We start from the raw sequence: 17,756 nt of genomic DNA, 5'->3' as shown, positions 1-17,756 counted from the left end.
CAGTAATAAATCGTCCACATACTGTATCAATACTGATCCACTGTCTGGTTGGAAAGACTGTAAACAATCATGCAAAGCCTGGGAAAATATACTTGGACTATCTATGAAACCTTGGGGTAATCGAGTCCACGTGTATTGGACTCCTCTGTATGTGAATGCAAACAAATATTGGCTGTCAGGGTGCAGAGGTACCGAAAAGAAAGCGGAGCAGAGGTCAATAACAGTGAAAAATGTGGCAGTGGGAGGGATTTGCATTAGGATGACAGCTGGATTTGGCACTACGGGGAACTGACTCTCAACTATTTTGTTAATCCCCCTTAGATCCTGCACTAGCCTGTAACCCCTCCCCCCACTCTTTTTAACAGGGAAGATGGGACTATTGGCAGTGCTGGACGTTCTTACCAGAATGCCCTGTTGTAGCAAGCGCTCTATTACTGGGTAAACTCCTAACTCCACCTCTGGCTTCAGAGGGTACTGTGGGATTTTTGGAGCTATCCTACCATCTTTTACTTGTACAACTACTGGAGCTACGTTTGCCATTAATCCAGTGTCCTGTCCGTCTTTTGTCCAAAGTGACTCTGGTATCTGAGATGTCATCTCTTCTACTTGGGATGGATTCCTATTTGTCATAATGGTATGTGACATTAATTTTGATGGGGAGTCTAACATGTCTCCACTTCCTGAGCGTGATTCTCAGGTATGTCCAAGAATACACCTTCAGGAGTACAATAAATGACGCACCCCATTTTACACAGTAAGTCTCTTCCCAGGAGATTGGTTGGTGCCGATGCAGCCAGCAAAAAGGAATGCTTGGTATGCAAAGGCCCTATTGTAATCTCGGCTGGTTTGCTAACAGGGTAGTGCTGGACTACTCCTGTTACTCCCATGGCTGGAATTGTCCTACCAGTGGTTCTCATGCCCACTGTCGAATTTATCACTGACTTGGCCGCCCCTGTGTCTACAAGAAAGTTTAAAGTTTTACCAGCTACATTAATTGCGATCTCGGGTTCACTTCCAAGATTGGCAATTAATTTTACTGGCTGCAGATTACAGGTATGGCCACACCCCTATTGGGTATGGTGACCTCCCTGAATCCCGCTGGCAGCAACTACTTGTGAGGGAGATAGTTGGGAACTACCAGAGGCATGCCAGTCTCTGTTTGGGGGATATCTTTTTGTTTCCCCTGTATGTGGCTCATAACTCCGTTTCTGCGGACCTTGCTCCCAATGTCGTGTGTCGTGTCGTTGTCTAGGGGTTTGGTATGAGTTTCGTGGATTCTTTACTCTACAATCTCGTGCATAGTGTCCCTGTCTTTGACAAGAATAACATGTTACCATAGTTGACTTACCCACAGGGTTTGGTGGTACATACGCAGGCTGCTTTGTGGTCAGGGCCTGTATACTTACCGACATTAGCTTATCACTCTGCGACTCCCTGTGTCTGGTGATGTTTTGGTCGTGATCAATAGCAGCCTCTCTCAAAGTGGACACTGACAGACCTCGCCAACATGGTTGCGTGGTCTGTACCCTTGCCTTTAATGTTTCCTTCAAACCATCCATTAGTACAGATACTGCTACTTCTTGATGGTTTGGATTTGTCCTAATGTCCTCTATACCAGTGTACTTTGCCATTTCTAATAGTGCCCGGTGAAAATATTCTGCAGCTGTTTCTGACTCTTTTTGTTTAATGGAAAATATTTTGTTCCATTTAACAACTGCTGGGAAATGCTCCTTTAACTGTAAGTTTATCCTTTTTACGTTATCTTTGTTGTACACATCTGTAAGAGGTACATCCAGATCTAGTCCACAATCAGCTAAAAATTGAGCTGAGTCGACATTGGAGGGTAAACAAGCTCTTAGCAATATCTGCCAATCTTTATTATTGGGCTCTAAAGTGTTTCCTAAGTCTGTGATGTATTTTTGGCTGGCAACTAAATCTTTTCTAGGGTCAGGGAATTCAGACACTATGGTCCTTAATTCCATTCGGGAAAATGGGCTGTACATGGCAATGTTCCTTATGGGAGTGGCTCCTGATGCGTCTGTTTTCCCATTTGGCACTGCTATTACTCTAACAGGTGTGATTCTAACAACCTCATTCTGTGTAGATTCTACAGGCTGTGGTGAAATAGTTTCAGCATAATGCATGGTGCCGTACTTACCAGCTGATACGACCTCACCTATCCCTCCGCTAGGGGCCTTTACTAATCTCGTGGGTGGAGCTGTGCCTACTGTGGTCTCTGCTATGGTGGCTGCTAGAGAGAGCGCTGAAATCGTTGCCGATTCGTCCTCTTGATCACACTCCTGAGGAAAGTTCAAAACAGGGTACAACTTGCACGGGTTAATACTTGTATGGGTTAATGGGTTAACATTATCATTAACATTTACACAGTTACTAAGTGATTGTGCGTTACACCTTAGTGCGTCCTTCTCCGCAATCAACTTCTCTCCTGCTATATATGGTGGCGGCGGGGCCGTGGCAATCAGTTTTCTGTTAGAGCCAGATCCTGCCGCCTGAGCCAAACCTCTCTGTATCTCACCTTCCTGTTGCCACAACTGTAAATAATCATAATGCTGAACTCGTCTCTTTGTTGATTTTATGAGACATATCCTCCTCCTTAAATTTTGTAACACCTCTGGGCTGAAGCTACCTATTCTTGGGAATTTCTCCCGGTCTTGTACCGTCATTCTCTCCCATTCATCACATAAAGTTTCTGTGTGACTTCCATATTTCTCACACATTATATACCTGGCCGACCCAATTGGCCGGACCACTGAATCAACCCGAACCGAGGTTGATCGCCCCCTACCTGAACAAGTGGCCCCCATAACTCTGCAGGCGTTGCTTGCTCTACCTCTGATCTCTATATCAAGGTCTTCAGCGAACCCTTACAGAAAACCAGATTGTTCACAATAGGCTGACGGTGGCGGTTTACCGAGTACCCCACTCACTCGCCAACGCCGACCAATGCGACCTGATCACACCGATATGGTGCTGGCGCACTCGACCCAGGGCACCTATAAAAACCTTTGTTTACTGGAACATGCGAGGGTTATCCGCAGAACACTTACTCTTTCCAGTAAAGGTGAGGTTGTCAGATAGTTCCTGAGTGACCAGCGAACTTCCCTTCTTGAAAAAATAAAAAATTACACAAATCACGTCAGAATGTACAAATAGCGTTTGTGACCCCTTTACTCTAATGGTACTAGGTCAGATTACTAACTACTGTACACAATTACGTGCGGTCCAGTCGTTCAGTACACAAACAACTAAGCTTATGTACGGAAAGACCAATGGAATCGAAACTTACGACTGCGAATTCCTTCAGCCAGAGCTTGTACGGCCTATATGGGTCTTGCACCAACCCTTCTTTTGGTGTTGTGCCTCTGAACTGTATAGCGGACTTCCCTGTTTACTGTACCTGGACCTGCTGGCCTACTATGACCTCCTGGTCTTGTTCTGTACGACCTCCTGGTCTGACCTCCTGGTCTTGTTCTATACTGGTCCGCTATACTCTAATGCTCAAAATTGTATATTTAACCAGAGATGCCTCCCTAGCCACCGTGCACGTCACTTACACGCATGTACCTCACGAGTACTCGACTTTTCTTGTGGTTCAACCTTTAAAAATTGTAAAAACACTCACTCATCACATGTACACTTTTGTTTCTATTTCTATTTCTGCGCAGAAATTTTTCTTTAGCCCAGCTGTGTTACCAATTAGAAGCAGGATCTGTTAATTTAAATTTCGGATTTCCAAAAATAGACTTGCGTTATTTATCGCCTGTGGCGCTATTTACCGCTTTGCGTTACTTATCGCGTTGCGTTAAAAATCAACTTATCGTGACTTGAGCTACGTGGGCGTAACCGGACGCTCCGTTGCGTAACGTACGCTGCGTGCGTCGGTCTTTGGATTGCGTACGCAAGTCTTTGTTAGAGACACGTATACGCAAAGCAAAGATCCACCGTAACACAATTTATACTTTTATCAATGTAGATGATCCTTGATCATCTACCACACAAACACACTGACTTCGCCTTATCTCCCAGGCAAAACTGTGTGTTTGTCTATCTTTTAACTATATTATCTTTACTCTTAAACTATGAAATAACGGCAAATCTCTTTTAGCACTTCTATCAACTATAAAAACTGGCAGACAGGAGAGTGATATACGAAAATGAAAAAGAAAAAGAAATGCAGATATATATATGTGTGCGTGCGTGTGTACGCAAGACAGAAAAATACAGTTTTAAAAGACACTAGCGTTTTGTTCTTACCTCCGGTTCCCGGATTCCTTCAGCACTCTTTTATCTAAGCGAAGCAGACGCTTATCCCGTCAGCACTACGAGACAACCTCCCGCCCTTTGCTGAGGGATAATGTCTGCTGATCTACCTAGTGCAGATATGTGAAGGACAGGACGAGCCGCCAATTGATAAAGCTGAATATTTATTGTATATATAACCCAATATGAGGTCTTAGAACACTGTACGCTATCTACGTAAGAAGTACCGTAAGGGTACGCAAGTTGCGTATCGATCGCTTAGCCGTGATCGAGACGCTCAGGCGTCACGTTCACTCACGGCCAAGTGATCACAGGCAGGCACGCTATTGGCTGTTGACTATCGTAATGATTCGCTATAGCGTAGCGGCGCTCGGGACCACGAGGAGATCACCAGCGATGCAGACGCTCACAACGTTAAACCTTTATCTCTATACCTTTGGCAATGAAATACACAGCAAACCTTAGTGTAGAGACAAAGTGTAAGTGCAACCTTGTGTAACCTGATTAACTACAAAGCTGTTTGAGCGTCACCGATGCTCAGGGAATACTTAACACTAAAAAAGAATACACAGATACCTGGGCTTAGGGTCCGAAACCTATTATATGTATTATGACTATTATACTTGCAAAAAGAATCACAGTACAAAGCATACACTACAATATAACATAAACCAACTAACCAGATAACTATACAGGAAATACAATACAATACAATTAAGTCTAATCAAGGGAAAATACGAGAGAAAGAGAAGAGAGGGAGAGAGAGAAATGGCTCACAGTAAGACAATATGATTACGGAGAGAACTTACGCACAAGGGGAAACGATCGCATGCGCCTCGATATCCAGCTCCCGATTATCAGCAATGAGAACCGTTGAAGAGAGAGAACTGGATACGGTCGGCCTGCCTATTTATGCCCCACACACAATACAATTCAATGGTCCCTACAATCTCATTGTTCATTGGACACAGGAATTCGGCTTCGCATTATAACAAAAGGTCATAGGTTGATTCATACAGGTGGGCTGTGACTATTTCCAACTGCTCAGGTGGGAGGGAAACTGGGTTTCCCGCCGCATGGGTAATAAAGTGCAAATAAAGTAAATGTTCATAAACTTCTTATGTCCATAACTATTCGCACGAGCGATTGATCAGCTTCAAACCAACACCGGAATATTTCTAATTAAATATTCTTCCGATGGATACTAAACACCACTGTATTACTCCTGTCTGACCCTTCGTATCAAACAAAGAGGGATTCCTCTGTTCATAAACATTCTATATTAACCAAACTTTCAGAATCTATCAAAGGGACCATGATCTACAAAATACATTATTACTGAAAATATGTTACGATTGAGTCGCACGCTACAACCACATAAACTCTACCGTAAATACGCATACCATGCGCCTGCGGGTGCCCGCGACTGTGAGTATGCGCACGTACGGGAGAGCGTACGCATGCGCAGCACGGACCTGTGTGAGGTGCAAATATGGTAGTGTGCATAGAGATATTTTTCTGACTTTGACATTGGATTCAGCGGATGAGAATTTCCTGGACATAAAGGCACAAGGATGTAACTCCAGAGACTCCGGATCCTTTTGAGAAAGGATAGCCCCCACTCCAACCTCCGAGGCATCAACCTCCACCACAAAGGGCAATTCCGGATTAGGATGTCTGAGGACTGGAGCCGAGACAAAGGCTTGTTTCAAGGCCCGGAAGGACAACTCAGCTTCACGCGACCAGTTGGTAGGATCCGCTCCTTTCTTTGTCAGAGCTACAATGGGAGCAACCAGGTCAGAAAAAGAATGAATGAACCTCCTATAATAATTCGCAAACCCTAAAAAGCGCTGAATTGCTTTTAAATTAGTGGGTTGAGCCCAACTAAGGATGGCCTGGAGTTTCTTTGGTTCCATGGAAAATCCCTGAGGGGAAATTATGTACCCTAAAAAAGATACTTCCGTGACATGAAACTCACACTTCTCCAACTTGGCATATAAATGATTCTCACGTAACTTTTGAAGAACCAGACGCACCAGGGTAACATGTTGTTCCATTGATTCAGAAAAAATCAGGATGTCGTCTAAGTAAACGACCACGAATTTCCCTAGGAAGTCACGGAGCACATCGTTAATGAGGTCTTGAAAAACTGCCGGAGCATTGGACAGGCCGAACGGCATCACCAGGTATTCGTAGTGACCCGACTGAGTACTGAAGGCCGTTTTCCACTCATCTCCAGATTTAATTCGGATGAGGTTGTACGCTCCTCTAAGGTCAATTTTAGAAAAAATCATAGCAGAACGTAACTGATCGAAGAGTACAGAAATCAACGGCAAAGGATAGGTGTTTTTAACTGAGATCTTATTCAGGGCTCTAAAATCAATGCAAGGTCTAAGCGAGCCATCCTTTTTCTCCACAAAGAAGAAGCCTGCACTTAAAGGAGATTTTGATGGTCTAATAAATCCTTTCTCAAGGCTCTCCTTTACATAATCATTCATAGCCGCAGTTTCTGGCCCGGATAATGCATATAATCTTCCCTTTGCCAATGCGGCACCAGGAATTAACTCAATAGCACAATCATAAGGCCGATGGGGAGGCAGAATGTCCGCATTGCCTTTGGAGAAAACATCAGCAAACTCCTGGTATTCCACCGGAATGAGTTCTGGAATGATAGCTGCTACTCTGACTGGAAACGTGATACATTCCTTATCACAAAAAGTACCCCAATGTGAAATCTCCCCCGACCGCCAATCAATGGTGGGATTATGAAAGGCCAGCCAAGGGTGACCCAGAACAACTGGAACTGCTGGGCAATGTGTAAGAAAGAACTCGATTTTCTCGGAATGTAGAGCTCCTACTGTAAGTAGTACAGGGGGTGTACGGAGAGAAATAATCCCATTAGACAGCGGACTCCCATCTAAGCCATGCATGGTGACACACCTGCCCAAAGGTAACTGAGGAATGCCTAAGGCCTTAGCCCAAGTTAAATCCATAAAGTTTCCTGCAGCTCCACTGTCAACAAAAGCCGACACCGAAGAACTGAGGCTGCCAAAGGAAACTTTAACTGGGACTAAAAGGGAGTTATTCGAGGAGATAAGCTGCAGACCTAGGTGAACCCCCTCACAATTCACCTGGTCAAAGCGTTTCCAGACTTGTTCGGACAATTACGAGCAAAATGTCCCTTACCCCCACAGTACAGACAAAGACCAGAATTTTGCCTTCTGGCTCTTTCTTCAGGAGACAGCCGGGAGAGACCCATCTGCATGGGCTCCTCTACGTCTTCAGGAATGGAATATACACACGGACTTGACCTTACAGGTGCTCCTTTTTCAGCCCTCCGCTCTCTGAGACGACGATCAATCTTAATAGAAAGCTCCATGAGTTTATCGAGAGTCTCAGGAGCGGGGTACTGAAGGAGACTGTCTTTTATAGACTCTGATAAGCCGAGGCGAAACTGACTGCGCAGGGCTGGGTCATTCCAGCCACAGTCGTTCGACCAACGGCGAAACTCCGTACAATAAACCTCCGCAGGATTTCTACCCTGTCTGAGAGCGCGCAACTGACTTTCAGCGGACGCCTCTCTATCAGGGTCATCATACAAGAGCCCTAAAGACTCAAAAAAAGCGTCAACTGACAACAATGCCGGATCCTCTGCTCTTAAACCAAATGCCCAGGTCTGAGGATCCCCCTGGAGCAAAGAAATAATAATCCCGACCCGCTGAGATTCAGTACCCGAGGAAGTCGGTCTTAAACGAAAATAAAGTTTACAGGATTCTTTCAAATTAAAAAACTCTTTTCTATCACCAGAAAAACGGTCAGGCAAATGCATCTTTGGTTCAGGGACTACCCTTGGGGAAGCTCGCAAAAGATCTTCCTGCGACTTCACCCGAAGAGAAAGATCCTGAACCATCTGAGTAAGTTCTTGAATCTGGCTGACTAAGAGCTGACCAGGATTTGGCCCTAAACCTGTTGGATTCATGAGGCCGATAAACTCTCACAAAACTGAATGAGAAAAAATTAAACCCCGTTTAATTTTAAGTTTTGGTATGGCCGGTAATAATGTTAGGATTCCAGCACTCTGGTCAGAGGAGATCTTATGGCAAGGACCGGAGCACTGGAACGGAATGCTGGGGAAGGGAGCAGGACAGGAAAATAGCCCCTGGCGCCCTAACTCTGTTGTCTCACCCGTGTTGTCAAAAATCCCCTGCGAGACTATGGTTTCCTGAGCCCTTGGCAGCCGCGTTTGAAGGGTGGATTATGTCTGCCCAACTTCGATGCCCCCCGGTCTTAATGAGAGACAAAGGGAAACCCGAGACAGGGTGATAACAAGAGGCCCTCTAACTAAACAACCAGGCCAGGGGCTAAGCAAAGTCAAAACTATAATATGTGCGGAACAACCGCCAGGGAAAAGGACAACCAAAATATCCACTTGTCCAATTCTCCTACCCGGCACCGCCGAGTACCAGAGAGGACTTGTGGAAGCGGAACCCTCCGCAAATGCTCCAAACACAAAATATAAAAGGTAAAGCGGCTGAGCCGCAACACACGGCAGAGCCGCAACTCACGAACACCACTGGATATAAAACGGTGATCAGTCAGGACTCCAGGGAACCAAACGACCTCTTGGGATGAGATGACAACTCCCGAATACCGGACTTCTGAGGACTGGAATGACCGGATACAGCAGGACTGGAAACAGACTCTCAGCAAACAAAGGCAGCATGCAGGAAGCTATTACCGGCGTCTGTGAGAAGCCCTGGGAGTGTATTTAACAAGGAGTCCTCCAATCAGCTGCTAAAGGCTGATTAGAATAAATGACGTGCAGCTGCCTTGCTGCACGGCCAGAGAGCAGGTGAATATCTTAATTTCCTAAAGCCTAGCAACGGGGAACGCGGTCCGCCAGTGGGGTCCCCGTTGCTAGGGTCCGTGCGGCTCAGCGCGCCCGGCGTCTAGCGTTGCTAGGGAGCCGGCGGCTGTACGCGCACGGCGTCTCTAGTTGCTAGGCGCCGGGCCGCGCAGACAAGCGGACCCCGGCGCCTAACAACAACGATGTGTGAATACAACCATTGCTGATGGATATATTCACATCAAGGTAGTGTACTGATTGCGTACTCATAACATATGTAAATTTAACCGGATGGTTATTGTTGTTATGTGTATCAATGATCTGTTTTAACCGTTCTGAACTGCCCTTCCATAAGATGAGTAAATCATCTATATACCGGTAGTAGCTGATAATATCAGCAGCTATCGTGGGGTCATCAAAGAACACTTCCTGCTCAACTTGAAACATAAAAATGTTAGAGTAAGATGGGGCCACAGGGGACCCCATCGCAACACCCAGTTTGTTGCAAATAAATCTTGCCATCAAAGGAAAAAATTTTTTTTGTTAAAGTCATGTATAACATGTCAAGACAAAATTGGAGGTCAGGGCCCATGAAATCAGGGTGGTCATGTAGAAAACCACGTACCGCCTGCATCCCGCTAGCGTGGGGAATAATAGTGTACAAACTCTGTACATCAATGCTGCGCCTCACCCTCAAATCTATTCAACATGGGATAGAAAAATCTATTCAACATGGGATAGACATAAGGATATCCTTACAAAGAAATAAGGATCAAATAAGGTTAGAGATAAAAATAATATAAAAAAAAAAAAAGGGGCAGACTAGATGGGCCAAGTGGTTCTTATCTGCCGACAAATTCTATGCAGTGACAGATACAGAATAGTGTATGCATATGACAGTGTAACTACATGCAGTTATACATGCAGAATAGGGCATGCATATAGCTCTGTGACATACAGGGATAGATACAATGACACTCTGCGGTTACAGCACCTGTGCAATTACAACAGACCCAATATAACGTGGGCAGCAGAATGCACAGAGCAGCATGCCATGGAGGTGTGAGTGGTAATGACAGCATCATTGGTACAATGGTAAACAATAATAATTCTCAGTAATAATGACCCATTATCACTTTTCACCTGTAACTGGTGCAGCCGGGCCAGCCCTCCCCTGCAGGAGATGTCAGCCAGGAAGCAGAGGGTCGCGGGACATCTATCAGATTCGTCGTCCTCCTCCTCCTCCCTCCCCCCCCCTCCTTCCCCTTCTTCCACCACCTCACCTCTCAGCGACGGTGAGGGCTGGCGGCAGGCAGAAGCTCAGGGAGCGTGACCACGATGCCAGCGTCACGCTCCCTGAGCTTCTGCCTGCCGCCAGGCAGTAGGGACAGGAGGCTAGGAGCTGATGAAGTAACGCCGCCAAGCACCACAGAGGGACTTGCTCGGCGGCGCCGGCGAAATGTGCAGGCAGTGGCGGCGGCTGCGGGCGATCAGGCGGCTGTGGGTGCGTGGGCGGGAGCGATGTCCTGGACGGCGGCGCGGGCGCCCCCCTTGGCTGTGCCCGCCACGGCGCCCAGGGCACGTGCCCTGCTCGCCCTACCCAAGTTACGTCTCTGGTGGAATAGCCTCCCATCAGAGGTGGAAGAGGCTAAGACTGTAGAGTAATTTAAACATGCTTGGGATAGGCATATGAATATCCTTACAAAGAATTAAGGTTAAAAAAGGGTTGAGATTACCTAAAGGATAAAAAAGGGGCAGACTAGATGGGCCAAGTGGTTCTTATCTGCCGTCAAATTCTATGTAACATGTAATTTACGTAAGAGTGTTGGTATCAAGCAAGAAACAGGGATGTGATTGAATACAAGGCTGGAGCACCGAATCAAAGAATAGGGCTATCGGTTGGAACAGGGATTTAGTGGCCGATATAATTGGCCTGCCCGGTGGTTTAACTAGAGATTTATGAATTTTTGAGGTGGTGTAAAGAAGTGGCATAACAGGGAATTTGGGCAATAATGCATTACGGAGATTGCTAGAAATAATCCCTGCTCCAACCGCCTCATCCAATTTACTACTCAACTCATTCCTGAACTGCATAGTAGGATCAGCCTGTAACAGACTATATGTGGAAGTGTCTACCAACTGTTTATAGATTTCCGCCTTGTATTCAGACAGATCCTGTAGCACCAGGGCACCCCCCTTGTCAGCAGGTCTAAACACAATGTCACGACATGACGGCAGACAATCTAGAGCAAGTTGTTCAGCTTTCATAAGGTTATTTCTGGTCTGCGGTAAAGCAGCAATGCAATTGTCCGATTCAGACTCTAATAGTCTCATAAATGTCCGAATGGATGCATTATGTGACTGGGGTTCAAAGGTAGACTTAGGTAAGAGGTTCTTAAGTTTAGGTGGAATGTCAGAACTCTCATCAGACACGGTAGGGTTTCTAGCAAAATGCTCTCGAAGTTTGAGCTGCCGATGTAGACGGTATTTATCAGCCTTCCACTGCAATTGATCTTGCCGGCAAGAGGGTATGAAGGATCATCCCCTCGAGAGGACAGATAGTTCGACATTACTCAATTCATAGCTGGATAAGTTGATAACTAGGTGCTCTGTTTTCTCGCATTCTTGGGCGGACGGCCCACTCTGCCCCTTCCTCTGCCATTGGTGCCCACGTCTTGTGTGGTGGCGTTGCCTCTTACACCAGGGATCTTGGCCCTGGTGGCCACCCCTAAAGGGTGGTTGTGCCGGGATGTCTGGGCAGTGGAATCAGAATCACTAGTGGTCGAAGTGTGCTCATGAGATGACTCAAGATCACGAGTACGGTGGATCCTACGTCGAAAGAATGGACGTCTATATTCACGTTTTGTATTACCATCTACCCACTTGTAAACGTTATGTTGTTCATAGTCAATATCGACTTTCTGCCTTTTAGATGATTTAAATTTAATGAGTTCACGTTTATGTAGCTGTAGTTGGTCATTGAGCTTAGTAAACCAGTCCACCGTAGTGTCTGCCTCCAAGTTAGCTGTATGTGTAAATTCAAACTCAGCTGCCTTAGCCTTGTATATGTTCATTTCTTTAGTGGATTAATAACATCAGACCCATAGAGCAGCAGTTAAGAATACCGACCCACTTACGACAAAATGAAGGGTCGTTACGTCCAATTGTGGAGGAGTTGCGAACTCGCAACCCACGTGGTATCTTTTTGGATCTGTAGTATTCTGATAACGAAAGGCAGTGGTAGAAATAATCAATCTCTTTTCTTTTGATTTTCAAAAGGTCATGGTAGAGATCCTCTAAGGATAGAGACTCTTGTTGTATATATAATATATATATATACATACTGTATATATATATATATATATATATATATAATTTACATAAAATACTGGCTTTGCAGTATTTGCTTGCTAAGGTGGAGGAATTGTTATTATATATGCAGCACAGGGCCATAACTAGGTTACAGAAGCGCTGTTGGCAGCACTTGTCAATTATCTGTTTAATTACTTTCACTTGCAGCTTCCCCCCTTTTTTGAAGCCCAGCATCTCCTGACCGCCGCTGTCTCCTACCCTGACCCCTTTCGTTGCTAATACCTATACAACATATAGGTATTAGAACTTGACAGCTCTTTGTTATTCAGTCACACTGTCCTTTATTACATTTCAAGATGCTGACATACCCGGGATTCGAACCCATTGCCTGTGGCATTGCAGTCAGATAGAGCTGTAACTAGACTTTTCGGTGCCCTGTGCCAAAGAGAGAATTGTCTCCCCTCCCCCGTTCCCACTTTTTCAATAGAGACATAAGGTGATGCCTCGTGGAGAAGGGGCATAACAAAACTGATCCTAGAGAAAGCCCATGCCATGATGCCTCTTCCTACATATATCTATCTATCTATCTATCTATCTATCTATATATATATATGGGTTCACTCTCCGCAGCTTCTGCACACACCTGGACCAGGCTACCAGCAGTATAGGCTGCCACCTGCTCTTAGCAGCCAATGAGGAGTAAAGAGGTCTGCTGGCAGCTGGTAAGGAGAAGTATATATCCCCCTAGCTGGTGAAATCAGTGCCGGAGAAGACGCACAGTGGTTCACATTGTCCCATTCAGTCGACCATACAGTAGCATGAAAAGGTAGATTTTAGGAGTACTCATCTATGAATGATTCGATCTTCTCTAAGTTTGGGGTCGGCCGTTTACAATGTGACGAAACCATTAGAGTAGAGATGAGCGGGTTCGGTTCCTCGGAATCCGAACCCGCCCGAACTTCAGCTTTTTTTACACGGATCCGAGCGACTCGGATCTTCCCGCCTTGCTCGGTTAACCCGAGCGCGCCCGAACGTCATCATGACGCTGTCGGATTCTCGCGAGGCTCGGATTCTATCGCGAGACTCGGATTCTATATAAGGAGCCGCGCGTCGCCGCCATTTTACACGTGCATTGAGATTCATAGGGAGAGGACGTGGCTGGCGTCCTCTCCGTTTTTAGAGAAGAAATAGATAGGAGAGTGAGAGTGAGACAGTGACACTTCATTTACTGGAGCTTAGGAGGAGTACTTAGACAGAGAGTGCAGAATTTTGCTGATAGTATTAGTTAGTTATACTAGTGACAGAGTGAGACAGTGACACTTCATTTACTGGAGCTTAGGAGGAGTACTCAGACAGAGAGTGCAGAATTTTGCTGATAGTATTAGTTAGTTATACTAGTGACTGACCAGTGACCACCAGTGCAGTTTTATATTATTTAATATAATCCGTTCTCTGCCTGAAAAAACGATACACAGTGACTCAGTCACATACCATATCTGTGCTCAGCCCAGTGTGCTGCTGCATCATCTATGTATAATATCTGACTGTGCTCACACAGCTTAATTGTGGGGGAGACTGGGGAGCAGTTAGGTTATAGCAGGAGCCAGGAGTACATATTAAAATTAAACAGTGCACACTTTTTTTCTGCAGGAGTGCCACTGCCAGTGTGACTGACCAGTGACCTGACCACCAGTATATAGTATACTATATTGTATTGTGAATGTCTGCCTGTAAAAGTTAAACACACGTCGTGTGACTTGTGTGGTGTTTTTTTATTCTATAAAATAAAAAACTCATTCTGCTGACAGACAGTGTCCAGCAGGTCCGTCATTATATAATATATACCTGTCCGGCTGCAGTAGTGATATATATATATTTTTTATATCATTATTTATCATCCAGTCGCAGCAGACACAGTACGGTAGTTCACGGCTGTAGCTACCTCTGTGTCGGCACTCGGCAGTCCATCCATAATTGTATACCACCTACCCGTGGTTTTTTTTTCCTTTCTTCTTTATACATACTACATCTCATTATCATCCAGTCTATATTAGCAGCAGACACAGTACAGTACGGTAGTCCACGGCTGTAGCTACCTCTGTGTCGGCACTCGGCAGTCCGTCCATAATTGTATACCACCTACCCGTGTTTTTTTTTTCTTCTTTATACATACTACATCTCATTATCAACCAGTCTATATTAGCAGCAGACACAGTACGGTAGTCCACGGCTGTAGCTACCTCTGTGTCGGCACTCGGCAGTCCATACATAATTGTATACCACCTACCCGTGGGTTTTTTTTCTTTCTTCTTTATACATACTACATCTCATTATCATCCAGTCTATATTAGCAGCAGACACAGTACAGTACGGTAGTCCACGGCTGTAGCTACCTCTGTGTCGGCACTCGGCAGTCCATCCATAATTGTATACCACCTACCCGTGGTTTTTTTTTCTTTCTTCTTTATACATACTACATCTCATTATCATCCAGTCTATATTAGCAGCAGACACAGTACAGTACGGTAGTCCACGGCTGTAGCTACCTCTGTGTCGGCACTCGGCAGTCCGTCCATAATTGTATACCACCTACCCGTGGTTTTTTTTTTCTTTCTTCTTTATACATACTACATCTCATTATCATCCAGTCTATATTAGCAGCAGACACAGTACGGTAGTCCACGGCTGTAGCTACCTCTGTGTCGGCACTCGGCAGTCCATCCATAATTGTATACCACCTACCCGTGGTTTTTTTTTCTTTCTTCTTTATACATACTACATCTCATTATCATCCAGTCTATATTAGCAGCAGACACAGTACAGTACGGTAGTCCACGGCTGTAGCTACCTCTGTGTCGGCACTCGGCAGTCCATCCATAATTGTATACCACCTACCCGTGGTTTTTTTTTCTTTCTTCTTTATACATACTACATCTCATTATCATCCAGTCTATATTAGCAGCAGACACAGTACAGTACGGTAGTCCACGGCTGTAGCTACCTCTGTGTCGGCACTCGGCAGTCCGTCCATAATTGTATACAACCTACCCGTGGTTTTTTTTTTCTTTCTTCTTTATACATACTACATCTCATTATCATCCAGTCTATATTAGCAGCAGACACAGTACGGTAGTCCACGGCTGTAGCTACCTCTGTGTCGGCACTCGGCAGTCCATCCATAATTGTATACCACCTACCCGTGGTTTTTTTTTCTTTCTTCTTTATACATACTACATCTCATTATCATCCAGTCTATATTAGCAGCAGACACAGTACAGTACGGTAGTCCACGGCTGTAGCTACCTCTGTGTCGGCACTCGGCAGTCCATCCATAATTGTATACCACCTACCCGTGGTTTTTTTTCTTTCTTCTTTATACATACTACATCTCATTATCATCCAGTCTATATTAGCAGCAGACACAGTACAGTACGGTAGTCCACGGCTGTAGCTACCTCTGTGTCGGCACTCGGCAGTCCGTCCATAATTGTATACCACCTACCCGTGGGTTTTTTTTTCTTTCTTCTTTATACATACTACATCTCATTATCATCCAGTCTATATTAGCAGCAGACACAGTACGGTAGTCCACGGCTGTAGCTACCTCTGTGTCGGCACTCGGCAGTCCATCCATAATTGTATACCACCTACCCGTGGTTTTTTTTCTTTCTTCTTTATACATACTACATCTCATTATCATCCAGTCTATATTAGCAGCAGACACAGTACAGTACGGTAGTCCACGGCTGTAGCTACCTCTGTGTCGGCACTCGGCAGTCCGTCCATAATTGTATACCACCTACCCGTGGTTTTTTTTTTCTTTCTTCTTTATACATACTACATCTCATTATCATCCAGTCTATATTAGCAGCAGACACAGTACAGTACGGTAGTCCACGGCTGTAGCTACCTCTGTGTCGGCACTCGGCAGTCCATCCATAATTGTATACCACCTACCCGTGGTTTTTTTTTCTTTCTTCTTTATACATACATACTACATCTCATTATCATCCAGTCTATATTAGCAGCAGACACAGTACAGTACAATAGTCCACGGCTGTAGCTACCTCTGTGTCGGCACTCGGCAGTCCATCCATAATTGTATACTAGTATCCATCCATCTCCATTGTTTACCTGAGGTGCCTTTTAGTTGTGCCTATTAAAATATGGAGAACAAAAATGTTGAGGTTCCAAAATTAGGGAAAGATCAAGATCCACTTCCACCTCGTGCTGAAGCTGCTGCCACTAGTCATGGCCGAGACGATGAAATGCCAGCAACGTCGTCTGCCAAGGCCGATGCCCAATGTCATAGTACAGAGCATGTCAAATCCAAAACACCAAATATCAGTAAAAAAAGGACTCCAAAACCTAAAATAAAATTGTCGGAGGAGAAGCGTAAACTTGCCAATATGCCATTTACCACACGGAGTGGCAAGGAACGGCTGAGGCCCTGGCCTATGTTCATGGCTAGTGGTTCAGCTTCACATGAGGATGGAAGCACTCAGCCTCTCGCTAGAAAACTGAAAAGACTCAAGCTGGCAAAAGCACCGCAAAGAACTGTGCGTTCTTCGAAATCCCAAATCCACAAGGAGAGTCCAATTGTGTCGGTTGCGATGCCTGACCTTCCCAACACTGGACGTGAAGAGCATGCGCCTTCCACCATTTGCACGCCCCCTGCAAGTGCTGGAAGGAGCACCCGCAGTCCAGTTCCTGATAGTCAGATTGAAGATGTCAGTGTTGAAGTACACCAGGATGAGGAGGATATGGGTGTTGCTGGCGCTGGGGAGGAAATTGACCAGGAGGATTCTGATGGTGAGGTGGTTTGTTTAAGTCAGGCACCCGGGGAGACACCTGTTGTCCGTGGGAGGAATATGGCCGTTGACATGCCTGGTGAAAATACCAAAAAAATCAGCTCTTCGGTGTGGAAGTATTTCACCAGAAATGCGGACAACATTTGTCAAGCCGTGTGTTCCCTTTGTCAAGCTGTAATAAGTAGGGGTAAGGACGTTAACCACCTCGGAACATCCTCCCTTATACGTCACCTGCAGCGCATTCATAATAAGTCAGTGACAAGTTCAAAAACTTTGGGCGACAGCGGAAGCAGTCCACTGACCAGTAAATCCCTTCCTCTTGTAACCAAGCTCACGCAAACCACCCCACCAACTCCCTCAGTGTCAATTTCCTCCTTCCCCAGGAATGCCAATAGTCCTGCAGGCCATGTCACTGGCAATTCTGACGAGTCCTCTCCTGCCTGGGATTCCTCCGATGCATCCTTGCGTGTAACGCCTACTGCTGCTGGCGCTGCTGTTGTTGCTGC

The 17,756-nt window shown here is 45.5% G+C and overlaps 1 protein-coding gene across 6 annotated transcripts in view; it reads left to right on the top strand.

Annotated features, from left to right (window-relative positions):
• The window catches only part of COLEC10 (collectin subfamily member 10), a 278,842-nt gene that overhangs the window by 125,960 nt on the left and 135,126 nt on the right, over positions 1-17,756 (top strand). The window lies entirely within an intron of this gene.

Source organism: Pseudophryne corroboree, chromosome 5, assembly GCF_028390025.1.
Source record: "Pseudophryne corroboree isolate aPseCor3 chromosome 5, aPseCor3.hap2, whole genome shotgun sequence".
NCBI classification, from domain to species: domain Eukaryota; kingdom Metazoa; phylum Chordata; class Amphibia; order Anura; family Myobatrachidae; genus Pseudophryne; species Pseudophryne corroboree.
Note: the sequence above shows the minus strand (reverse complement) of the source record. Positions and strands in the feature narration are given on the sequence as shown.